General features: G+C 48.5%; 1 protein-coding gene across 1 annotated transcript in view; it reads left to right on the top strand.

Moving 5' to 3' along the window:
* The first annotated feature begins 727 nt into the window (after positions 1-727).
* The window catches only part of LOC138261667 (uncharacterized), a 247701-nt gene continuing 222684 nt past the window's right edge, over positions 728-25744 (top strand). Inside the window, exon 1 of the mRNA XM_069210896.1 lies at positions 728-983. The gene's annotated coding sequence lies outside the window, so the exon portion shown is untranslated. The remainder of the gene's footprint in view (positions 984-25744) is intronic.

Below are 25744 nucleotides of genomic sequence, written 5' to 3'. Positions count from 1 at the left end.
GTAGAGCAGGATGCGCAGACAAATAGGGCAAATCAGGCTATAGGTCTGGCTTGGTTCTAAGAGTCTGTGAATGAGCGAAGCCAAGAAAACGTTTGGCATGTATATCGTGCAATAAACATAATGTAAAAAATTTGATGAGGTCTCTTCAAAATTAAAAAAATTGTGTTTCTTTAACATTCGGAAGTGTTACACCTTAGTACATCCAATTGTATCACTGCACAGACAAACATTTATTAATAGTGATAGTTTTAATACATGAACTTAGAAACATTAATGGCTCACCCCACCTGACAGTGCCAATCAAGAGGCAAGACATTAGATGTAAACCCTAAATGTGACCTAGGTTCTTAGTATGGATTGAGCAACACTATGCTGTATAGTCTATTAAATCAAGCAGAAGACCTGCTTGTACAACGCACATCCTGAATTCATTTAAAAGTGCTTTCATATGTGACAATAAAGAAAAAGAAGGCTACGGGAAATACAATATTTGACCACGATCACACACTTTGAACAAGCAAGAAAACCGGTATTCTAGGTTATCTCCTTTCACATTTTACCACCTGCAGGGGGCACCGTTTTTCACCATCGGGGCATTACACTAGGGAGGCGTAATGCTGTCTCGTAGCACCCTGTCCCATTAGGAGGATCCCATAAAACACAGAGAAGTTCAAAGCTTCCTGTCACTTGCGTGGTGTTGTTGCTACGTTCCGTACTTAAAGCAAAACAAGTAACTATGGTAAATACTGGCGGGCCCTGGCTGTGTGGTGGCTTCGCGAGGTTTCGCTTTCGCTTCAGTTGATCAGGAGAGAGCGGAAGAGCGTGGCCCGGAGCGCCACACAGTTTCGCCTCTTGAATCCCGATAACCTCGGGCTCCTTCAAGCAGAGTTAGCGTTGGATCGCCGTTCCAGCCCCAGGAGAGGAGGCAGCCTTGCAGAGGTGGGCTCCGAGGCGGTCACTTCACAGAGACCCAGGGTGGGGAGGTGAGCAACAAGTGCGAGTTCACGAGTTACATTGTTCTATAGTTACTGCTGAAATTACCTCTTAATATCCACGTCCGTGTCATCGCTGCGGTCTCGTAAAACCTGAATCGCAAAATAACTGTGTCTAATGGTGGTAACACGTAGCCCTTGTGCGGAGATCTGACTTTATGTTAGGGCAATTTAACGGGGGAGGGACGGTGGTACAGGTGGAATTGTTCCGTTTATTTACGAATTAATCGTCGGTGTGAATCTCGCCTAGGTTTCAGTTAGAGATGGGCAAGCCAACAAATAACAGGGAGAGCCGAGCTATGGACCTGATTTAGCTCTAATCATGTAACAAACCAAGTGGAAAAGTATCGTCAAGTGTCTTCGTAATTAAAAAAAAAAAAAAAAAGTGTATTTAACACGCGGAAGAGTTTCACTGAATATATCACCACATTGAGAGGTGTTTGTTGAAAGTGATAACTTAAGTTGAAGCGTACCAAACAGCTGTCTGGTTTGCTAAAGACTTGTAGGGGACGTTCTGAAAGCTTCCCTGTGAAAGTATTTCACCCGTTGCTTACCGTTGGCTTTGTTACTCACATTTTCTGACTTTCTATTTGCTGGCCTTGTTTGTTTTATTTAAGCTGTCCAGGGTGAATTCATCCCTCCCAAGAAGCAAAGCCTGTTCACAGCAAATCTCCTTGTATTCCTCCAGGAGTGCCCTTTCTGAAACAGGCTTGTAAATCTTGTTTGTATTTTGTCACATTTGCTGTGCATTGAAAGACTGAGGTCAAATGTTAGGCTTTGTCTTTTCAGGGAGCTCGGTGTTTACTTTTCGTTCTGACTTCAAAGCCATTATACTTTGCAACACTCTATGCCAATACACTCTACACCAGTCCACTCTATGCCACTACACTTTATGCCACTGAACTCTACTCTGCACTACTGTACTCTAACTCTACGACACTCTACTCCTCAACACAGCACACTATGCCATCTTAGTCTTTGCCACTCTATATCATACTACTGCATTTTATGCCAGTGCACGCTATGCCACTGCACTCTACCCCACTATACTCACCATCACTCCACTCTACGCCACTGTACTCTGCAGCACTCCATCCATTCTGCTTCACTGAACATGGCCATGTAACATGTCTAAGATCATGGAATTGTCCCCCCAATGCCATTCTGGCATTGGGGGGACAATTCCATGATCCCCTGGGTCTCTAGCACAGAACCTGGGTACTGCCAAACTGTCTTTCCAGGGTCTCTACTGCAGCTGCTGCTGCTGCCAACCCCTCAGACAGGTTTCTGCCCTCCTGGGGTCCAGGCAGCCCTGGCCCAGGAGGGCAGAACAATGGATTTCCTCCGAGAGAGGGTGTAACACCCTCTCCCTCTGGAAATAGGTGTGAAGGCTGGGGAGGAGTAGTTTCCCAAGCCTCTGGAAAAGCTTTGATGGGCACAGATGGTGCCCATCTCTGCATAAGCCAATCTACACCGGTTCAGGGATCCCCCAGCCCTGCTCTGGCGTGAAACTGGACAAAGGTAAGGGGAGTGACCACTCCCCTGACCTGCACCACCCTGGGGAGGAGCCCAGAGCTCCTCCAGTGTGTCCCAGACCTCTGCCATCTTGGAAACCGAGGTGTCTGTGGCACAGTGGCCAGTGGCAGCAGGTGACGTCAGAGGCACCTTCTGATAGGCTCTTACCTCTCTTGGTAGCCAATCCTCCTTCCTAGATAGCCAAACCCCCTTTTCTGGCTATTTAGGGTCTCTGCTTTGGGAATCTCACCAGATAACGAATGCAAGAGCTCATCAGAGTTCCTCTGCATCTCCATCTTCACCTTCTGCCAAAGGATCGACTGTTGACTGCTCAGGACGCCTGCAAAACCGCAACAAAGTAGCAAGACGACTACTGGCAACCTTGTATCGCTTCATCCTGCCGGCTTTCTGGACTGTTTCCAGGTGGTGCATGCTCTGGGGGTAGCCTGCCTCCTCTCTGCACCAAGAACTCTGAAGAAATCTCCAGTGGGTCGACGGAATCTTCCCCCTGCAACCACAGGCACCAAGAGACTGCATCACTGGTCCTCTGGGTCCCCTCTCAGCACGACAAGCGTGGTCCCTGGAACTCAGCAACTCTGTCCAAGTCACTCCCACAGTCCAGTGACTCTTCAGTCCAAGTTTGGTGGAGGTAAGTCCTTGCCTCCCCACGCTAGACTGCATTGCTGGGTACCGCGTGATTTGAATCTGCTCCGGCTCCTGTGCACTCTTCCAGGATTTCCTTCGTGCACAGCCAAGCCTGGGTCCCCGACACTCTAACCTGCAGTGCACAACCTTCTGAGTTGTCCTCCGGCGTCCTCGGACTCCCTTTTGTGACTTCGCGTGGACTCTGGTTCACTCTTCTTCCAAGTGCCTGTTCAGGTACTTCTGCGGGTGCTGCCAGCTTCTGTGAGGGCTCCCTAACTTGCTGAGTGCCCCCTCTGTCTCCTCCTCCCAGTGGCGACATCCTGGTCCCTCCTGGGCCACAGCAGCACCCAGAAACCTCTACTATGACCCTTTCAGCTAGCAAGGCTTGTTTGTGGTCTTTCTGCGTGTGAACACCTCTGCAAGCTTCATCGCAACGTGGGACATCCATCCTCCAAAAGGGGAAGTTCCTAGTCCTCTTCTTTCTTACAGAACTCCAAGCTTCTTCCAACCGGTGGCAGCTTCCTTGCACCCTCAGCTGCCATTTCCTGGGCTCCTGCCCACTCTCGACACTGTTGCGACTATTGGACTTGGTCCCCTTGTCTTACAGGTACTCAGGTCCGGAAATCCACTCTTGTTGCATTGCTGGTGTTTGTTCTTTCTGCAGAATCCCCCTATCACGACTTCTGTGCTCTCTGGGGGTAGTAGGTGCACTTTACACCTACCTTTCAGGGTCTTGGGGTGGGCTATTTTTCTAACCCTCACTGTTTTCTTACAGTCCCCACGACCCTCTACAAGCTCACATAGGTTTGGGGTCCATTCGTGGTTCGCATTCCACTTTTGGAGTATATGGTTTGTGTTGCCCCTATATCTATGTGCTCCTATTGCAATCTATTGTAACTTTACATTGCTTGCATTACTTTTCTTGCTATTACCTGCATAATTTTGGTTTGTGTACCTATATCTTGTGTATATAACTTATCCTCATACTGAGGGTACTCACTGAGATACTTTTGGCGTATTGTCATAAAAATAAAGTACTTTTATGTTTAGTATGTCTGTGTATTGTGCTTTCTTATGATATTGTGCATATGACACCAGTGGTATAGTAGGAGCTTTACATGTCTCCTAGTTCAGCCTAAGCTGCTTTGCCATAGCTACCTTCTATCAGTCTAAGCTGCTAGAAACACCTCTTCCACACTAATAAGGGATAGCTGGACCTGGCACAAGGTGTAAGTTCCTCTGGTACCCACTACAAGCCAGGCCAGCCTCCTAAATTGGTTGTGCAGCGGTGGGATAAGTACTTGTAACTACTTACCACTTTGTCATTGTGTACTTTTCATAAGAGAATAATATACAAAACAAGTTCAGTGTATGTACACCTAACCAAAAAGTTTTGCTTTTCTCCTCTTAAACTTTTTACTACGTTCTGAAAAGTACTCTAAAACTTCTAAAAGTTAGAACAAGTATTTTTCTCTGTTCTTTAAAAAGTTCTGAAACTTTTTCTTCCTTCTCATTGTCTCTAAACCTTTTGCTATCATGTCTGTGGTAGACTCTACTCTTAAAATGGTCAATACTACCTATGACAATTTAAATTTCAAGAGCCTAAGGAGTCTCTGCTTAGACAGAGGTTTAGTGATAGGAAAGAACCCTACAAGAGAGTTTCTGTATAACATGCTCATTGTGAATGATGAGTCCCTAGCAGGCATTTCAAATGAGAAGTTAATAGATAGCTCCCATTCTGACTCAGGGGAACTCCTTGAGGGAGGTGGGGAGGGTTCTGTTCCAAAACTGCCCCTTAGCAGACCACCTAGCAATGCTGGTAGTAATAGGAGCTCCCATCATAGTAGGGATATTTTTATTGTTAGAGTCCAAGCTGTTAGGGACAGATCTCCTTCTGTTGCTTCCAATTTATCCTCTGTGTCCAAGCATTCCCAACCCACCCACCCTGAAGACAACATGTTAGAAAGGGAACTCAAAAAGCTGAGAGTGGAAGAGACCAGACTGAAGCTTAAACAGAAACAGCTGACTTTAGACAGGGAATCCCTAGACCTGGAGAAGGAGAGACAGAGATTGGGGTTTGGACCCCATGGTGGCAGCAACAGCAGTATTCCTGATAGTAATCCTGTTAGAGAGCATGATTCCAGGAATCTGCACAAGATAGTTCCCCCTTACAAGGAAGGGGATGACATCAACAAGTGGTTTGCTGCACTTGAGAGGGCCTGTATGGTACAGGGGGTCCCTCAAAGGCAGTGGGCTGCTATATTGTGGCTATCCTTCAATGGAAAGGGTAGGGATAGGCTCCTTACTGTTAGAGAAAGTGATACTAACAATTTTGCAGTTTTGAAGGATGCACTCTTGGATGGATTTGGCTTAACCACTGAACAATACAGGATTAAGTTCAGAGACACCAGGAAAGAGTCCTCACAAGAGTGGAGAGACTTTGTAGACTGTTCAGTGAAGGCCTTGGAGGGGTTGTAGGAAGTTGGCTCTGTATGTGCTATTTCAAAGTAGGGAATAGCATGCACAGAGTCCAAGGGTTCCCCTTAGAGGTAAAATAGTGGTAAAAAGAGATAATACTAATGCTCTATTTTGTGGTAGTGTGGTCGAGCAGTAGGCTTATCCAAGGAGTAGTGTTAAGCATTTGTTGTACATACACATAGACAATAAATGAGGTACACACACTCAGAGACAAATCCAGCCAATAGGTTTTGTTATAGAAAAATATCTTTTCTTAGTTTATTTTAAGAACCACAGGTTCAAATTTTACATGTAATAGCTCATTTGAAAGGTATTGCAGGTAAGTACTCTAGGAACTTTGAATCATTACTTTAGCATGTATACTTATCACATAAAACACAATAAGCTGTTTTAAAAGTGGACACCGTGCAATTTTCACAGTTCCTGGGGGAGGTAAGTTATTGTTAGTTTTCACAGGTAAGTAAGTCACTTACAGTTTTCAGTTTTTGGTCCAAGGTAGCCCACTGTTGGGGGTTCAGAGCAACCCCAAAGTTATCACACCAGCAGCTCAGGGCCGGTCAGGTGCAAAGGTCAAAGAGGTGCCCTAAACACATAGGCTTCAATGGAGAGAAGGGGGTGCCCCGGTTCCAGTCTGCCAGCAGGTAAGTACCTGCGTCTTCGGAGGGCAGACCAGGGGGGTTTTGTAGGGCACCGGGGGGGACACAAAGTAGCACAGAAAGTACACCCTCAGCAGCGCGGGGGCGGCCGGGTGCAGTGTGCAAACACGCGTCGGGTTTTCAATGGAAGTCAATGAGAGATCAAGGGATCTCTTCAGCGTCGCAGGCAGGCAAGGGGGGGGCTCCTCGGGGTAGCCACCACCTGGGCAAGGGAGAGGGCCTCCTGGGGATCACTCCTGCACAGAAGTTCAGTTTCTTTAGGGGCTGGGGGCTGCGGGTGCAGGGTCTTTTCCAGCCGTCGGGAAATGGAGTTCAGACAGTTGCGGTCAGGGGGAGCCTGGGGATTCCCTCTGCAGGCGTCGCTGTGGGGGCTCAGGGGGGACAACTTTGGTTACTCACAGTCGTAGAGTCGCCGGAGGGTTCTCCCTGAGTTGGTTGTTCTCCACCAGTCGAGTCGGGGTCGCCGGGTGCAGTGTTGCAAGTCTCACGCTTCTTGCGGGGAGTTGCAGGGGTCTTTAAATCTGCTCCTTGTAACAAAGTTGCAGTTCTTTTGGAGCAGGGCCGCTGTCCTCGGGAGTTTCTTGTCTTTTTCGAAGCAGGGCAGTCCTCAGAGGATTCGGAGGTCGCTGGTCCCTTGGAAAGCGTCGCTGGAGCAGGTTCTTTGGAAGGCAGGAGACAGGCCGGTAAGTCTGGGGCCAAGGCAGTTGGTGTCTTCTGTTCTTCCTCTGCAGGGGTTTGTCAGCTCGGCAGTCCTTCTTCTTGTAGTTGCAGGAATCTAAATCTTTAGGTTCAGGGAAGCCCTTAAATACTAAATTTAAGGGCGTGTTTAGGTCTGGGGGGTTAGTAGCCAATGGCTACTAGCCCTGAGGGTGGGTACACTCTTTGTGCCTCCTCCCAAGGGGAGGGGGTCACATCCCGAATCCTATTGGGGGAATCCTCCATCTGCAAGATGGAGGATTTCTAAAAGTTAGAGTCACCTCAGCTCAGGTCACCTTAGGGGCTGTCCTGACTGGCCAGTGACTCCTCCTTGTTATTCTCATTATTTTCTCTGGCCTTGCCGCCAAAAGTGGGGGCCGGGCCGGAGGGGGCGGGCAACTCCACTAGCTGGAGTGTCCTGCGGTGCTGTGACAAAGGGGTGAGCCTTTGAGGCTCACCGCCAGGTGTTACAGCTCCTGCCTGGGGGAGGTGTTAGCATCTCCACCCAGTGCAGGCTTTGTTACTGGCCTCAGAGTGACAAAGGCACTCTCCCCATGGGGCCAGCAACATGTCTCTAGTGTGGCAGGCTGCTGGAACCAGTCAGCCTACACAGATAGTCGGTTAGGTTTCAGGGGGCACCTCTAAGGTGCCCTCTGTGGTGTATTTTACAATAAAATGTACACGGCATCAGTGTGCATTTATTGTGCTGAGAAGATTGATACCAAACTTCCCAGTTTTCAGTGTAGCCATTATGGTGCTGTGGAGTTCGTGTTTGACAGACTCCCAGACCATATACTCTTATGGCTACCCTGCACTTACAATGTCTAAGGTTTTGCTTAGACACTGTAGGGGCACAGTGCTCATGCACTGGTGCCCTCACCTATGGTATAGTGCACCCTGCCTTAGGGCTGTAAGGCCTGCTATACTGCATAGGCAGTGAGAGGCTGGCATGGCACCCTGAGGGGAGTGCCATGTCGACTTACTCATTTTGTTCTCACTAGCACACACAAGCTGGTAAGCAGTGTGTCTGTGCTGAGTGAGGGGTCTCTAGGGTGGCATAATACATGCTGCAGCCCTTAGAGACCTTCCCTGGCATCAGGGCCCTTGGTACCAGAGGTACCAGTTACAAGGGACTTATCTGGATGCCAGGGTGTGCCAATTGTGGAATCAAAAGTACAGGTTAGGGAAAGAACACTGGTGCTGGGGCCTGGTTAGCAGGCCTCAGCACACTTTCAATTCAAAACATAGCATCAGCAAAGGCAAAAAGTCAGGGGGTAACCATGCCAAGGAGGCATTTCCTTACACAACCCCCCCCCCCCAAACGAAAGAGGATGAGACTAACCTTTCCCAAGAGAGTCTTCATTTTCTAGGTGGAAGAACCTGGAAAGGCCATCTGCATTGGCATGGGCAGTCCCAGGTCTGTGTTCCACTATAAAGTCCATTCCCTGTAGGGAGATGGACCACCTCAACAGTTTTGGATTTTCACCTTTCATTTGCATCAGCCATCTGAGAGGTCTGTGGTCAGTCTGAACTAGGAAGTGAGTACCAAAGAGGTATGGTCTCGACTTCTTCAGGGACCAAACCACAGCAAAGGCCTCCCTCTCAATGGCACTCCAACGCTGCTCCCTGGGGAGTAACCTCCTGCTAATGAAAGCAACAGGCTGGTCAAGGCCATCATCATTTGTTTGGGACAAAACTGCCCCTATCTCATGTTCAGAGGCATCTGTTTGCACAATGAATTGCTTGGAGTAATCTGGAGCTTTTAGAACTGGTGCTGTGCACATAGCTTGCTTCAGGGTGTCAAAGGCCTGTTGGCATTCTACAGTCCAGTTTACCTTCCTGGGCATTTTCTTGGAGGTGAGTTCTGTGAGGGCTGTCACAATGGATCCATATCCCTTCACAAACCTCCTATAGTACCCAGTCAAGCCAAGGAATGCCCTGACTTGAGTCTGGGTTTTTGGAGCTACCCAGTCCAGAATAGTCTGGATCTTGGGTTGGAGTGGCTGAACTTGGCCTCCACCTACAAGGTGTCCCAAGTAAACCACAGTTCCCTGCCCTATCTGGCATTTGGATGCCTTGATAGAGAGGCCTGCAGATTGCAGAGCCTTCAAAACCTTCTTCAGGTGGACCAGGTGATCCTGCCAGTCTTCAACAGCAATATCATCAAGATAAGCTGCACTAAAGGATTCCAACCCAGCAAGGACTTGATTCACCAACCTTTGGAAGGTGGCAGGGGCATTCTTTAAACCAAAGGGCATAACAGTGAACTGATAATGCCCATCAGGTGTGGAGAATGCTGTCTTTTCTTTTGCTCCTGGGGCCATTTTGATTTGCCAGTACCCTGCTGTTAAGTCAAAGGTACTTAAGAATTTGGCAGCCCCTAATTTGTCTATGAGCTCATCAGCTCTAGGAATGGGATGGGCATCTGTCTTGGTGACAGAATTAAGACCTCTGTAGTCCACACAAAACCTATTTTCTCTCTTTCCATCTTTGGTGTGAGGTTTGGGGACTAAGACCACTGGGCTAGCCCAGGGGCTGTCAGAGTGCTCTATTACTCCCAATTCCAGCATCTTGTGGACTTCCACCTTGATGCTTTCCTTAACTTGATCAGACTGTCTAAATATTTTGTTTTTGACAGGCATGCTGTCTCCTGTGTCCACATCATGGGTACACAGGTGTGTCTGACCAGGGGTTAGGGAAAAGAGTTCAGCAAACTGTTGTAGGACCTTCCTACAGTCAGCTTGCTGTTGGCTAGAGAGGGTGTCTGAGTAGATCACTCCATCTACTGAGCCATCTTTAGGGTCTGATGAGAGGAGATCAGGGAGAGGCTCACTCTCAGCTTCCTGGTCCTCATCTGTTACCATCAACAGATTTACATCAGCCCTGTCATGGAAGAGCTTAAGGCGGTTTACATGGATCACCCTCTTGGGGCTCCTGCTTGTGCCCAGGTCTACCAGGTAGGTGACCTGACTCTTCCTTTCTAGTACTGGGTAAGGGCCACTCCATTTGTCCTGGAGTGCCCTGGGAGCCACAGGCTCCAGAACCCAGACTTTCTGCCCTGGTTGAAATTCAACCAGTGCAGCCTTTTGGTCATACCACAACTTCTGGAGTTGTTGGCTGGCCTCAAGGTTTTTACTTGCCTTTTCCATGTACTCTGCCATCCTTGAGCGAAGGCCAAGTACATAGTCCACTATGTCTTGTTTAGGCTCATGAAGAGGTCTCTCCCAGCCTTCTTTAACAAGAGCAAGTGGTCCCCTTACAGGGTGGCCAAACAGAAGTTCAAAGGGTGAGAATCCTACTCCCTTCTGAGGCACCTCTCTGTAAGCGAAAAGCAGACATGGCAAGAGGACATCCAATCTCCTTTTGAGTTTTTCTGGGAGCCCCATGATCATGCCCTTTAATGTCTTGTTGAATCTCTCAACAAGGCCATTAGTTTGTGGATGATATGGTGTAGTGAATTTGTAAGTCACTCCACACTCATTCCACATGTGTTTTAGGTATGCTGACATGAAGTTGGTACCTCTGTCAGACACCACCTCCATAGGGAAGCCCACTCTGGTAAAGATACCAATGAGGGCCTTGGCTACTGCAGGGGCAGTAGTCGACCTAAGGGGAATAGCTTCAGGATACCTAGTAGCATGATCCACTACTACTAGGATATACATATTTCCTGAGGCTGTGGGAGGTTCTAGTGGACCAACTATGTCCACACCCACTCTTTCAAAGGGGACCCCCACCACTGGAAGTGGAATGAGGGGGGCCTTTGGATGCCCACCTGTCTTACCACTGGCTTGACAGGTGGGGCAGGAGAGGCAAAACTCCTTAACCTTCTGGGACATATTGGGCCAGTAGAAGTGGTTGACTAACCTCTCCCACGTCTTGGTTTGTCCCAAATGCCCAGCAAGGGGAATATCATGGGCTAAGGTCAGAATAAACTCTCTGAAACTCTGAGGCACTACCACTCTCCTAGTGGCACCAGGTTTGGGATCTCTTGCCTCAGTGTACAGGAGTCCATCTTCCCAATAGACCCTATGTGTTCCATTTTTCTTGCCTTTGGACTCTTCAGCAGCTTGCTGCCTAAGGCCTTCAAGAGAGGGACAGGTTTCTTGTCCCTTACACAACTCTTCCCTTGAGGGTCCCCCTGGGCCCAAGAGCTCAACCTGATAAGGTTCCAGCTCCATAGGCTCAGTTCCCTCAGAGGGCAGAACTTCTTCCTGAGAAGAGAGGTTCTCTTTTTGGTGTTGTGTTGCAGCTGGTTTCCCAGCTGACTTTCCTTTTCTCTTGGTAGGCTGGGCCATTTTTCCAGACTCCAGCTCTACTTTTTCACCCTGAGCCTTGCATTGTGCCCTTGTCTTGACACACACCAGTTCAGGGATACCCAGCATGGCTGCATGGGTTTTCAGTTCTACCTCAGCCCATGCTGAGGACTCCAGGTCATTTCCAAGCAAACAGTCTACTGGGATATTTAAGGAGACCACCACCTGTTTCAGGCCATTGACCCCTCCCCACTCTAAAGTTACCATAGCCATGGGATGTACTTTAGTCTGATTGTCAGCGTTGGTGACTGGATAAGTTTGTCCAGCCAGGTATTGGCCAGGGGAAACCAGTTTCTCTGTCACCATGGTGACACTGGCACCTGTATCCCTCAGGCCCTCTACACTTGTCCCATTAATTAAGAGCTGCTGCCTGTATTTTTGCATGTTAGGGGGCCAGGCAGCCAGTGTGGCTAAATCCACCCCACCCTCGGAGACTAATGTAGCTTCAGTGTGACACCTGATTTGCTCTGGGCACACTGTTGATCCCACTTGGAGACTGGCCATTCCAGTTTTAGCTGGATGGGAGTTAGAAGTGGTATCTTTCTTGGGACAGGCCTTGTCTCCAGTTTGGTGTCCAGACTGACTACAGCTACGACACCAGGCCTTTTTGGGATCAAAGTTTTTACCCTTGTACCCAGAATTGTTTTGTGAAGAGGCTCTGGGCCCACCCTCCTGTGCAGGTTTTTGGGGGCCTGTAGAAGACTCTTTACTATTTTTGTTTTTGGATGTCTCACCACCTTTCCCCTGGGGAGGTTTTGTGACCCCTTTCTTTTGGTCACCCCCTGTGGAAGTTTTGGACACCCTAGTCTTGACCCAATGGTCCGCCTTCTTTCCCAATTCTTGGGGAGAAATTGGTCCTAGGTCCACCAGATGCTGATGCAGTTTATCATTGAAACAATTACTTAATAGGTGTTCTTTCACAAATAAATTGTACAGTCCATCATAATCATTTACACCATTGCCTTGAATCCAACCATCTAGTGTTTTTACTGAGTAGTCTACAAAGTCAACCCAGGTCTGGCTCGAGGATTTTTGAGCCCCCCTGAATCTAATCCTATACTCCTCAGTGGAGAATCCAAAGCCCTCAATCAGGGTACCCTTCATGAGGTCATAAGATTCTGCATCTTTTTTAGAGAGTGTGAGGAGTCTATCCCTACACTTTCCTGTGAACATTTCCCAAAGGAGAGCACCCCAGTGAGATTTGTTCACTTTTCTGGTTTCACAAGCCCTCTCAAAAGCTGTGAACCATTTGGTGATGTCATCACCATCTTCATATTTAGTTACAATCCCTTTGGGGATTTTCAACATGTCAGGAGAATCTCTGACCCTATTTATGTTGCTGCCACCATTGATGGGTCCTAGGCCCATCTCTTGTCTTTCCCTTTCTATGGCTAGGATCTGTCTTTCCAAAGCCAATCTTTTGGCCATCCTGGCTAACTGGATGTCCTCTTCACTGGAGTTATCCTCAGTGATTTCAGAGGTGCTGGTCCCTCCTGTGAGGGAGCCAGCATCTCTGACTAGTATTTTTGGAGTCGGGTCTTGAGAAGCCCTGTCCTCCCTAGATAGGACTGGTAGGGGGGAATCTTCCTCCAATTCACTATCATCTTCATCTGTGTTATCCACAGAGGGGTTGGCTCTATCATACTCTGCCAACAGCTCCTGGAGCTGTAGTTTGGTAGGTCTGGAGCCCATTGTTATTTTTCTTATTTTACAGAGTGACCTTAGCTCTTTCATCTGGAGATGGAGGTAAGGTGTGGTGTCGAGTTCCACCACATTCATATCTGTACTAGACATTATTCTTCTAAAAGTTGGAATGCTTTTTAAGAATCTAAAACTGGTTCTAGAATCTAATTCAAACTTTTACAAACTTTTAAACTCTAAAAGAAATGCTAACAGGGACTAACACAAGGCCCTAGCAGGACTTTAAAGACTTTAGAAAAATTTCAAATTGCAAAAAATCAAGTTCTAATGACAATTTTTGGAATTTGTCGTGTGATCAGGTATTGGCTGAGTAGTCCAGCAAATGCAAAGTCTTGTACCCCACCGCTGATCCACCAATGTAGGAAGTTGGCTCTGTATGTGCTATTTCAAAGTAAGGAATAGCATGCACAGAGTCCAAGGGTTCCCCTTAGAGGTAAAATAGTGGTAAAAAGAGATAATACTAATGCTCTATTTTGTGGTAGTGTGGTCGAGCAGTAGACTTATCCAAGGAGTAGTGTTAAGCATTTGTTGTACATACACATAGACAATAAATGAGGTACACACACTCAGAGACAAATCCAGCCAATAGGTTTTGTTATAGAAAAATATCTTTTCTTAGTTTATTTTAAGAACCACAGGTTCAAATTTTACATGTAATAGCTCATTTGAAAGGTATTGCAGGTAAGTACTCTAGGAACTTTGAATCATTACTTTAGCGTGTATACTTTTCACATAAAACACAATAAGCTGTTTTAAAAGTGGACACAGTGCAATTTTCACAGTTCCTGGGGGAGGTAAGCTATTGTTAGTTTTCACAGGTAAGTAAGTCACTTACAGTTTTCAGTTTTTGGTCCAAGGTAGCCCACCGTTGGGGGTTCAGAGCAACCCCAAAGTTATCACACCAGCAGCTCAGGGCCGGTCAGGTGCAAAGGTCAAAGAGGTGCCCTAAACACATAGGCTTCAATGGAGAGAAGGGGGTGCCCCGGTTCCAGTCTGCCAGCAGGTAAGTACCCGCGTCTTCGGAGGGCAGACCAGGGGGGTTTTGTAGGGCACTGGGGGGGACACAAAGTAGCACAGAAAGTACACCCTCAGCAGCGCGGGGGCGGCCGGGTGCAGTGTGCAAACACGCGTCGGGTTTTCAATGGAAGTCAATGAGAGATCAAGGGATCTCTTCAGCGTCGCAGGCAGGCAAGGGGGGGGGCTCCTCGGGGTAGCCACCACCTGGGCAAGGGAGAGGGCCTCCTGGGGGTCACTCCTGCACAGAAGTTCCGTTTCTTTAGGGGCTGGGGGCTGCGGGTGCAGGGTCTTTTCCAGCCGTCGGGAAATGGAGTTCAGACAGTCGCGGTCAGGGGGAGCCTGGGGATTCCCTCTGCAGGCGTCGCTGTGGGGGCTCAGGGGGGACAACTTTGGTTACTCGCAGTCGTAGAGTCTCCGGAGGGTCCTCCCTGAGTTGGTTGTTCTCCACCAGTCGAGTCGGGGTCGCCGGGTGCAGTGTTGCAAGTCTCACGCTTCTTGCGGGGAGTTGCAGGGGTCTTTAAATCTGCTCCTTTTAACAAAGTTGCAGTTCTTTTGGAGCAGGGCCGCTGTCCTCGGGAGTTTCTTGTCTTTTTCGAAGCAGGGCAGTCCTCAGAGGATTCAGAGGTCGCTGGTCCCTTGGAAAGCGTCGCTGGAGCAGGTTCTTTGGAAGGCAGGAGACAGGCCGGTAAGTCTGGGGCTAAGGCAGTTGGTGTCTTCTGTTCTTCCTCTGCAGGGGTTTGTCAGCTCGGCAGTCCTTCTTCTTGTAGTTGCAGGAATCTAAATCTTTAGGTTCAGGGAAGCCCTTAAATACTAAATTTAAGGGCGTGTTTAGGTCTGGGGGGTTAGTAGCCAATGGCTACTAGCCCTGAGGGTGGGTACACTCTCTTTGTGCCTCCTCCCAAGGGGAGGGGGTCACATCCCTAATCCTATTGGGGGAATCCTCCATCTGCAAGATGGAGGATTTCTAAAAGTTAGAGTCACCTCAGCTCAGGACACCTTAGGGGCTGTCCTGACTGGCCAGTGACTCCTCCTTGTTATTCTCATTATTTTCTCCGGCCTTGCCGCCAAAAGTGGGGGCCGGGCCGGAGGGGGCAGGCAACTCCACTAGCTGGAGTGTCCTGCGGTGCTGTGACAAAGGGGTGAGCCTTTGAGGCTCACCGCCAGGTGTTACAGCTCCTGCCTGGGGGAGGTGTTAGCATCTCCACCCAGTGCAGGCTTTGTTACTGGCCTCAGAGTGACAAAGGCACTCTCCCCATGGGGCCAGCAACATGTCTCTAGTGTGGCAGGCTGCTGGAACCAGTCAGCCTACACAGATAGTCGGTTAGGTTTCAGGGGGCACCTCTAAGGTGCCCTCTGTGGTGTATTTTACAATAAAATGTACACTGGCATCAGTGTGCATTTATTGTGCTGAGAAGTTTGATACCAAACTTCCCAGTTTTCAGTGTAGCCATTATGGTGCTGTGGAGTTCGTGTTTGACAGACTCCCAGACCATATACTCTTATGGCTACCCTGCACTTACAATGTCTAAGGTTTTGCTTAGACACTGTAGGGGCACAGTGCTCATGCACTGGTGCCCTCACCTATGGTATAGTGCACCCTGCCTTAGGGCTGTAAGGCCTGCTATACTGCATAGGCAGTGAGAGGCTGGCATGGCACCCTGAGGGGAGTGCCATGTCGACTTACTCATTTTGTTCTCACTAGCACACACAAGCTGGTAAGCAGTGTGTCTGTGCTGAGTGAGGGGTCTCTAGGGTGGCATAATACATGCTGCAGCCCTTAGAGACCTTCCCTGGCATCAGGGCCCTTGGTACCAGAGGTACCAGTTACAAGGGACTTATCTGGATGCCAGGGTGTGCCAATTGTGGAATCAAAAGTACAGGTTAGGGAAAGAACACTGGTGCTGGGGCCTGGTTAGCAGGCCTCAGCACACTTTCAATTCAAAACATAGCATCAGCAAAGGCAAAAAGTCAGGGGGTAACCATGCCAAGGAGGCATTTCCTTACAGGGGTGGTTACATGGCAGTAGAGTTTCTGACTATGAAAGCCTGTATAATCGTATTCTGAGAGAGCATATTCTGAATAACTGTGTGTCTGACTTGTTACACCAATATCTAGTGGACTCAGATCTGACCTCTCCCCAAGAATTGGGAAAGAAGGCAGACAAATGGGTCAGAACAAGAGTAAACAGAAAAGTTCATACAGGGGGTGACAAAGATGGCAAGAAGAAGGATGGTAAGTCTTCTGACAAGGGTAGGGACAAAAGTAAAATCGAGTCTTCATCAGGCCAACAAAAATCCCCCTGGTGGGGGTGGTGGGTCCAAATCCTCTTCAAATCAAGTTAAAAAGCCTTGGTGTTATTTGTGTAAAGTCAAAGGCCATTGGACAACTGATGCCAGTTGTCCAAAGAAAACACCAAACCTCTCACAACCCCTACTGAAAACTCTAGTGCCCCTAGTAATAGCAGTGGTGGTGGGAGCAAACCTACTAATAGCCAATCCAAGGGAGTAGCTGGGCTCACTTTTGGTAATTTAGTTGGGGTTGGTCTTGTTAGGGAGACCACAGAGGCTGTGTTAGTCTCTGAAGGTGCCATTGATGTGGCCACCTTGGTTGCTTGTCCCCTTAACATGTATAAGTACAAGCAACTTCCCCTAATAAATGTTTTTGAGGTTCAGGCCTACAGGGACACAGGTGCCAGGGTTACCATGGTAATAGAGAAACTGGTACACCCTGAACAACACCTACTTTGTCAGCAGTACCAAGTGACAGACGCTCATAACAACACTCTTTGCCACCCCATGGCTGTTGTGAATCTCAACTGGGGAGGGGGGGGGGGGGTTTACTGGTCCAAAGAAAGTTGTGGTTGCTTCAGATTTACCTGTAGACTGTCTACTAGGAAATTATTTAGAGACATCAGCTTGGGCAGAAGTGGAGTTGGAGGCTCATGCAGCAATGCTGGGCATTCCTGGGCATATTTTTGCTTTGACAAGGGCTCAGGCCAAAAAGCAAAAAGGACAGGGTAACTTGGATCCTGGAACAATGGACCAAGTGCTCCCTAAAGCTAGGGGTAGCAAGGGTAAATCCCTACCCACTATCCCTCCCTCAACAGATGATTCTCCTTCTGAGGAAGAATAATTTCCTCCTTGTGCAGAACCTTCACCAGATGAGCTGGCAGCAGACACTGCTGAGGTTTTGAGTGGAGGGGGGCCTGCCAGGGAAGAACTGAGTGCGGCACAGCAGTCCTGTCCCACATTAGAGGGTCTCAGACAACAAGCTGTCAAGCAGCAAAATGGGGATGTCAGTGACTCACATAGAGTTTACTGGGAGGACAACCTCTTGTACACCAAGGCAAGGGACCCAAAACCTGGAGCAGCCAGGAGATTGGTCATTCCCCTGCAGTACAGAGAGTTCCTCTTAACTCTGGCACATGACATTCCTTTGGCTGGGCATTTGGGCCAGATCAAAACATGGGAAAGGGTTGTCCCCCTGTTTCACTGGCCTAGGATGTCAGAGGACACAAAAGATTTTTGTAAGTCTTGTGTGACCTGCCAAGTCAGTGGCAAGACTGGTGGCACACCAAAGGCTCCCCTTATTCCACTACCTGTGGTTGGGGTCCCCTTTGAAAGGGTAGGGGTTGACATATTTGGCCCCCTTGACCCTCCTACTGCTTCAGGCAATAGGTTTATCTTGGTGGTTGTGGACCATGCCACAAGATATCCTGAAGCAATTCCTCTAAGGACCACTACAGCTCCTGCAGTGGCAAAAGCCCTCCTGGGAATCTTTTCCAGGGTGGGTTTCCCAAAAGAGGTTGTATCAGACAGGGGTAGCAACTTTATGTCTGCATACTTGAAAGCTATGTGGAAGGAATGTGGTGTAACCTACAAATTCACCACACCTTACCATCCACAGACTAATGGACTGGTAGAGAGGTTTAATAAAACTCTAAAAGGAATGATAATGGGACTCCCTGACAAACTTAGGAGGAAATGGGATGTCCTGTTACCTTGCCTCCTTTTTGCTTACAGGGAGGTACCCCAGAAAGGAGTGGGCTTCAGCCCCTTTGAACTCCTATTTGGACACCCTGTAAGAGGTCCACTAACACTTATGAAGGAGGGTTGGGAACAACCTTTAAACGCTCCCAAACAGGACATAATGGACTATGTACTTGGCCTAAGATCCAGAATGGCTGAGTACATGAAAAAGGCCAGTAAAAACCTTCAGGCCAGCCAAGAGCTCCAGAAGCAATGGCATGACCAGAAGGCTGTTCTGATCCAGGACAGAAGGTGTGGGTATTGGAGCCTGTGGCCCCAAGAGCACTCCAGGACAAATGGAGTGGACTCCATCTAATTGTTGAAAAGAAGGGCGAGGGCACCTACTTGGTTGACCTGGGCACTGCCAGGAGTCCCCTTAGGGTGATTCATGTCAACCGCCTAAAACCCTACTATGACAGGGCTGATCTCACCCTGTTCATGGCAACAGATATAGTACAGGAGGAAGAGAGTGACCCTCTCCCTGATCTGTTCTCCTCCACTGAAGAGGATGCTTTAGTGGAGGGAGTAGTTTTGGCAGACTGTCTTACTGCAGAACAGAAAGACAACTGCATAAATATCCGGACAGTTTTCTGAATTCTTTTCAACTGTTCCAGGCACCACATCTTGGTGTGAACACACAATTGATACTGGAGACAGCATGTCTGTCAAAAGTAAAATCTATAGGCAGCCTGACCATGTCAGGGACTGCATAAAGCAAGAAGTTCAGAAAATGCTGGATCTAAGAGTGGTTGAACCTTCTGAAAGTCCATGGGCGAGCCCTGTGGTGCTTGTACCAAAGCCTCACTCAAAAGATGGAAAAAGGGAGATGAGGTTTTGTGTTGATTACAGAGGTCTCAACCAGGTAACAAAAACTGATGCTCACCCTATACACAGGGCAGATAAGCTCATAGATACACTGGCATCTGCCAAGTATCTAAGCACCTTTGATTTGACTGCAGGGTATTGGCAGATCAAATTGGCTGAGGATGCTAAACCTAAAACTGCATTTTCAACTATAGGAAGGCACTACCAATTTCCAGTGATGCCCTTTGGGTTGAACAATGCACCGGCCACTTTTCAGAGGTTGGTGAACACAGTCCTGCAAGGGTTGGAGGCTTTTAGTGCAGCATATCTAGATGATGTAGCTGTCTTTAGCTCCACCTGGGATGAGCACCTGGTCCACCTTTGGAAAGTTTTGGAGGCCCTGCAAAAGGCAGGCCTCACTATCAAGGCCTCAAAGTGCCAGATAGGGCAGGGAAAGGTGGTTTATCTGGGACACCTGGTAGGTGGAGAACAGATTGCACCACTTCAGGGGAAAATCCAGACAATCATGGATTGGGTTCCCCCTACAACACAGACCCAGGTGAGAGCCTTCCTAGGCCTCACTGGGTATTACAGGAGATTCATTAAAAACTATGGTTCCATTGCAGCCCCTCTTAATGATCTCACTAGCAAGAAAATGCCTAAAAAGGTATTGTGGACAGCTAGCTGCCAGAAAGCTTTTGAGGAGCTCAAACAGGCCATGTGCACTGCACCTGTCCTAAAAAGCCCATGTTACTCCCAACAAATTCGTTGTTCAAACTGATGCATCTGAATTAGGGGTAGGGGCAGTCTTAACACAACTGAATTCTGAGGTCCAGGATCAACCAATTGCTTTTATCAGCAGAAGGTTGACTCCTATAGAAAAGCGTTGGTCTGCCATAGAGAGGGAGGCCTTTGCTGAGGTCTGGGCACTGAAAAAGTTGAGGCCATACGTGTTTGGCACTCGCTTTATTGTTCAGACAGACCACAAACCTCTACTTTGGCTAAAACAAATGAAAGGTGAAAACCCTAAATAGTTGAGGTGGTCCATATCCCTACAGGGAATGGACTATACAGTGGAACATAGACCTGGGAGTACCCACTCCAATGCAGATGGACTCTCTAGATATTTCCACTTAGACAATGAAGACTCATCAGTTCATGGCTAGTCTTATTGTCCTTCGTTTGGGGGGGGGGGGTGTAGGAAAGTACCATCTTGCCTGGCATGTTAACCCCATATTTTACTGTATATATGTTGTTTTAGTCTGTGTCACTGGGACCCTGCCAGCCAGGGCCCCAGTGCTCATAAGTATGTGCCCTGTATGTGTTCCCTGTGTGATGACCAACTGTCTCACTGAGGCTCTGCTAACCAGAACCTCAGTGGTTATGCTCTCTCTGCTTTCCAAATTTGTCACTAACAGGCCAGTGACTAAATTTACCAATTCACATTGGCATACTGGTACACCCATAACATTCCCTAGTATATGGTACTGAGGTACCCAGGGTATTGGGGTTCCAGGAGATCCCTATGGGCTGCAGCATTTCTTTTGCCACCCATAGGGAGCTTTGACAATTCTTACACAGGCCAGCCAGTGCAGCCTGAGTGAAATAACGTCCACGTTATTTCACAGTTATTTACCACTGCACGTAAGTAACTTATAAGTCACCTATATGTCTAACCTTCAACTAGTGAAGGTTGGGTGCAAAGTTACTTAGTGTGTGGGCACCCTGGCACTAGCCAAGGTGCCCCCACATCGTTCAGGGCAAATTCCCCGGACTTTGTGAGTGCAGGGACACCATTACACGCGTGCACTGTACATCGGTTACTACCTATGTACAGTGTCACAATGGTAACTCCGAACATGGCCATGTAACATGTCTAAGATCATGGAATTGTCACCCCAATGCCAAAATGGCATTGGGGGGACAATTCCATGATCCCCCGGGTCTCTAGCATAGTACCCGGGTACTGCCAAACTGCCTTTACGGTGTCTCCGCTGCAGCTGCTGCCAACCCCTCAGACAGGTTTCTGCCCTCCTGGGGTCCAGGCAGCCCTGGCTCCAGAGGGCAGAACACAGGATTTCCTCTGAGAGAGGGTGTAACACCCTCTCCCTCTGGAAATAGGTGTGAAGGCTGGGGAGGAGTAGCCTCCCCCAGCCTCTGGAAATGCTTTCATGGGCACAGATGGTGCCCATTTCTGCATAAGCCAGTCTACACCGGTTCAGGGATCCCCAGCCCTGCTCTGGAGTGAAACTGGACAAAGGAAAGGGGAGTGACCACTCCCCTGACCTGCACCTCCCAGGGGAGGTGCCCAGAGCTCCTCCAGGGTGTCCCAGACCTCTGCCATCTTGGAAACAGAGGTGTCTGTGGCACACTGGACTGCTCTAAGTGGCCAGTGGCAGCAGGTGACGTCAGAGGCTCCTTCTGATAGGCTCTTACCTCTCTTGGTAGCCAATCCTCCTTCCTAGGTAGCCAAACCCCCTTTTCTGGCTATTTAGGGTCTCTGCTTTGGGAGTCTCACCAGATAATGAATGCAAGAGCTCATCAGAGTTCCTCTGCATCTCCCTCTTCACCTTCTGCCAAAGGATCGACTGCTGACTGCTCAGGACACCTGCAAAACCGCAACAAAGTAGCAAGACGACTACTAGCAACCTTGTATCGCTTCATCCTGCCGGCTTTCTCGACTGTTTCCAGGTGGTGCATGCTCTGGGGGGAGCCTGCCTCCTCTCTGCACCAGGAACTCTGAAGAAATCTCCGTGGGTCGACGGAATCTTCCTCCTGAAACCGCAGGCACCAAAAGACTGCATCACTGGTCCTCTGGGTCCCCTCTCAGCACGACGAGCATGGTCCCTGGAACTCAGCAACTCTGTCCAAGTGACTCCCACAGTCCAGTGACTCTTCAGTCCAAGTTTGGTGGAGGTAAGTCCTTGCCTTCCCACGCTAGACTGCATTGCTGGGTACCGTGTGATTTGCAGCTGCTCCGGCTCCTGTGCACTCTTCCAGGATTTCCTTCATGCACAGCCAAGCCTGGGTCCCCGGCACTCTAACCTGCAGTGCGCAACCTTCTGAGTTGTCCTCCGGCATCGTGGGACTCCCTTTTGTGACTTCACATGGACTCCGGTTCACTCTTTTTCCAAGTACCTGTTCAGGTACTTCTGCGGGTGCTGCCTGCTCCTGTGAGGGCTCCCTGACTTGCTGGGCGCCCCCTCTGTCTCCTCCTCCAAGTGGCGATATCCTGGTTCCTCCTGGGCCACAGCAGCACCCAAAAACCTCTACCGCGACCCTTGCAGCTAGCAAGGCTTGTTTGCGGTCTTTCTGCATGGGAACACCTCTGCAAGCTTCATCGCGATGTGGGACATCCATCCTCCAAAAGGGGAAGTTCCTAGTCCTCTTCTTTCTTGCAGAACTCCAAGCTTCTTCCAACCAGTGGCAGCTTCCTTGCACCCTCAGCTGGCATTTCCTGGGCTCCTATTAGACTTGGTCCCCTTGTCTTACAGGTACTCAGGTCCGGAAATCCACTGTTGTTGCATTGCTGGTGTTTGTTCTTACTGCAGAATCCCCCTATCACGACTTCGGAGCTCTCTGGTGCTAGTAGGTGCACTTTACACCTACCTTTCAGGGTCTTGGGTGGGCTATTTTTCTAACCCTCACTGTTTTCTTACAGTCCCCGCGACCCTCTACAAGCTCACATAGGTTTGGGGTCCATTCATGGTTCGCATTCCACTTTTGGAGTATATGGTTTGTGTTGCCCCTACACCTATGTGCTCCTATTGCAATCTATTGTAACTTTACATTGCTTGCATTACTTTTCTTGCTATTACCTGCATAATTTTGGGTGGTGTACATATATCTTGTGTATATAACTTATCCTCATAATGAGGGTACTCACTCAGATACTTTAGGCATATTGTCATAAAAATAAAATACCTTTATTTTTAGTATATCTGTGTATTGTGTTTTCTTATGATATTGTGCATATGACACCAGTGGTATTGTAGGAGCTTTACATGTCTCCTAGTTCAGCCTAAGCTGCTTTGCCATAGCTACCTTCTATCAGTCTAAGCTGCTAGAAACACCTCTTCTACACTAATAAGGGATAACTGGACCTGGCACAAGGTGTAAGTACCTCTGGTACCCACTACAAGCCAGGTCAGTCTCCTACAAGCACGGTTCGGATACAGGGACCAGGTTTATCTCAGAGGAAAGTTTAACTTTTGACTTATAAAGTTTTATAGAGGAAAAAGTGGTCATCGGCAGGGCAAGCTGCAAGCTGGATCCAAAGCGAGACTGATTTACAGTGAGTTGCTGAAGTTCAAGGTCCTGTTGCAGTCGTCAACAAAGAGGGGAACACCCTGAGCTGGTAAAGTCAGCAGTGTGTGCCCAGGAAAGCCTTGACCTTGACAGGTTCCTGCCTGGTATTAATGAAGCCCTCTCCATCAGAACATAAAAACTTTTCTGGAATTCAGATGTCCTTCAGCGGCACTTACCAGACAGACAAGCGATTCAGTGTTAACAGCTGCAGCTTTGACGGCAGTTTCGGCCTCCTTTGGTTCTCTAGGCTAAAGGTTGGCAAAAAGTTTTTAGGTCCCCCTTCCTGCAGTTTGGGGACATTAGAAGTACATTCTAACACCACCCAAGGGTCCAGGATCTGGGAACATCACTTTGGATTGAGGATTCACGGCAGAAGCTGTGTCCAGGGCAGGTCCAGTCGGTACTGGTCAGCAGGGCAGTTGCAGGAAACGACCCCTGTGGTGCTTGTTGTGTTCCTATAGCTCAAACAGGAGGTCATGAAGCCACTTCTGGGAATTATGGTTCAAGGCAAGTAGATCAAGTCTTCCTTATGGTGTTTCAGACAGCAGGGCAGCCCTTCTTCTGATTCTCCACAGGTCCAGGAGTGTTATGAGGAGTGTATTGGGGATGTCACATTTATGCCCAGTAGCAGCCCTTGGGAGTGGTGAATCCTGGCCTAAGCAATAGAGTAAAAGTTTCAAGGGGTGACCCTACCCACTTTTGCAGCACATTCTGCATGTTTTACTGTAAATTATCTCAGAGTACCCTACTCTTCATAAGTGGCAGAACCTTTTTTCCCTTATCAGGGCTTCCGATGTTCTCTGGGAGTGTGGCTGTGATAATGGGCAAATCCTTTGTTGTGCTCACTCAAGAGCAGTTCTGTAGCAACTCCCCCTTGCAATGGGGTTGGAGCTAAGCTAAGCTGACTAGCAAGACAAAAGGGAGGCAGGCCTAGGTATGAGCTACAGCTGCCAGTGACAGAGTAAGCATAATTTGAAGCACAGGAAGTAGCAGGGCACATCCCCAGGTCATCCTGGTCAAGGAAGAAAAACACCTCTCTCTACACAAGCCCTCTGTCCACCGTCTGGGAGCAATCCACATCTCACCAAGGGGAGCCATTAGAAGTCAGGTGACACTGGAGGCGGGCAGAAAAGCCCATTTTGGCTTGGGCAGGAAAAGGACAACTTTTTAAAAGTGTTTTTTCAAAATAGCAATAAAAAAATCTGAGTTGACCGTTAGGTTGGATTTTAAGTTACTATTATAAGGAGGCTTTGAACCATTTTCTAGCTACTACCAAACTGATATAATGTAATCCAGTGTTTTCTAAGGGGAAAGTCAGTATTGCCACAGTGAAAAACTACTTTGCAGGTTTTTCATTGTCAGTGCTTATAAAACAATAAATATGCATGCCCTGCTTTTTAAATCTGGGTTTTCATTGTCAGGGCTTTTAAAACATTAAACATGCATGCCCTACTTTTTTAAATTCCATGTCCCTCACCATGTGAACATTCAGAGCTACTTTAGGGATGGCTTATCAGCATCAAAAAGAAAAGTTTAGGCTTGGCAAAAGGTGTGTTTTGCCAGGCCGAAATGGCCTGAAGACATGTTTTGCAGTGCTACTTCAGTGAGTGGAACAAGGAGTGCTGCAGGCCACTACTAGCATTTTATTTACAAGTCATGGGTACAGGTTTTACCATACACTAGGGACTTGTAAGTAAATTAAATGTGGCGATTAGGTATTTTTGTGGTACTGCTCTGTGAGCCATAAGTGGCTGTGGTATGCCCAGACGTTGGTCCCTTGTTCGCTGCACCACTGGATACAAATTAGCTTTGCTGATGAGGAGTGATAACCAGCCCTGCCAAGTAGCACGCATTACGCATTAGTCTAACGCATTTCAGTGTGGTGGTCCGCATCATGGCACTGAAATGTAAAATCACGCATTATCACACTTCTTTAACTGTCAAGCAAACGCTACTATAATGCATGACAGAGCTGCAATCTGGCAGAGCTTAACACACTCTGTTCCTTGCAGGCTAGGAGGCTGGCTCAAGATTTGCTCACAGCGGTACTCTCCTTGCTACAGTGTATCTAGTTGTAGTCACATACTCTCCCTGGCCCAGTCGATACACGCATAACTGTTGACGTCACAGGAATCAGTGCCCTATGGATGGAATATTAGTGGATGAGTAAATTAGAGACAAAGGCTAAGGTGGGGGGTGAGTCACATTCCTGCCGCCCTTCTGAGCTCAGCTGCCACCTGCAGCGTGAGTGGGCACAATTCTTAAAGTTTTGGCTGCACTTTGCCAGTACTGCAACTCAGAAGTGCGCAGCAGCCTGGTAGCCAGCTTCCAGAGCTATTCACACCTTGCCGCACCTCAGTGGGGATCATGAGGAATGGCTCAGTTCCTATCTACCTACACCACCCCAGGCCAACCGATCCCAGGCAACTCCTGCAAAGGCTGACTCTTGCCTTCAACATCCTATAAAGTGCTGGGCAAGGCTGAGAGTGGCTCACCGCGGTCTGTGGCATAATGGATGGGATCCTGTCCGCCTGCTGCGTGACTTGACCCACCCCAGGCCTACCAGCGGCTGACTCAAGTGAGGCAGG

The sequence above is a fragment of the Pleurodeles waltl genome, chromosome 10 (assembly GCF_031143425.1).
Source record: "Pleurodeles waltl isolate 20211129_DDA chromosome 10, aPleWal1.hap1.20221129, whole genome shotgun sequence".
Lineage (NCBI taxonomy): Eukaryota > Metazoa > Chordata > Amphibia > Caudata > Salamandridae > Pleurodeles > Pleurodeles waltl.
Note: the sequence above shows the minus strand (reverse complement) of the source record. Positions and strands in the feature narration are given on the sequence as shown.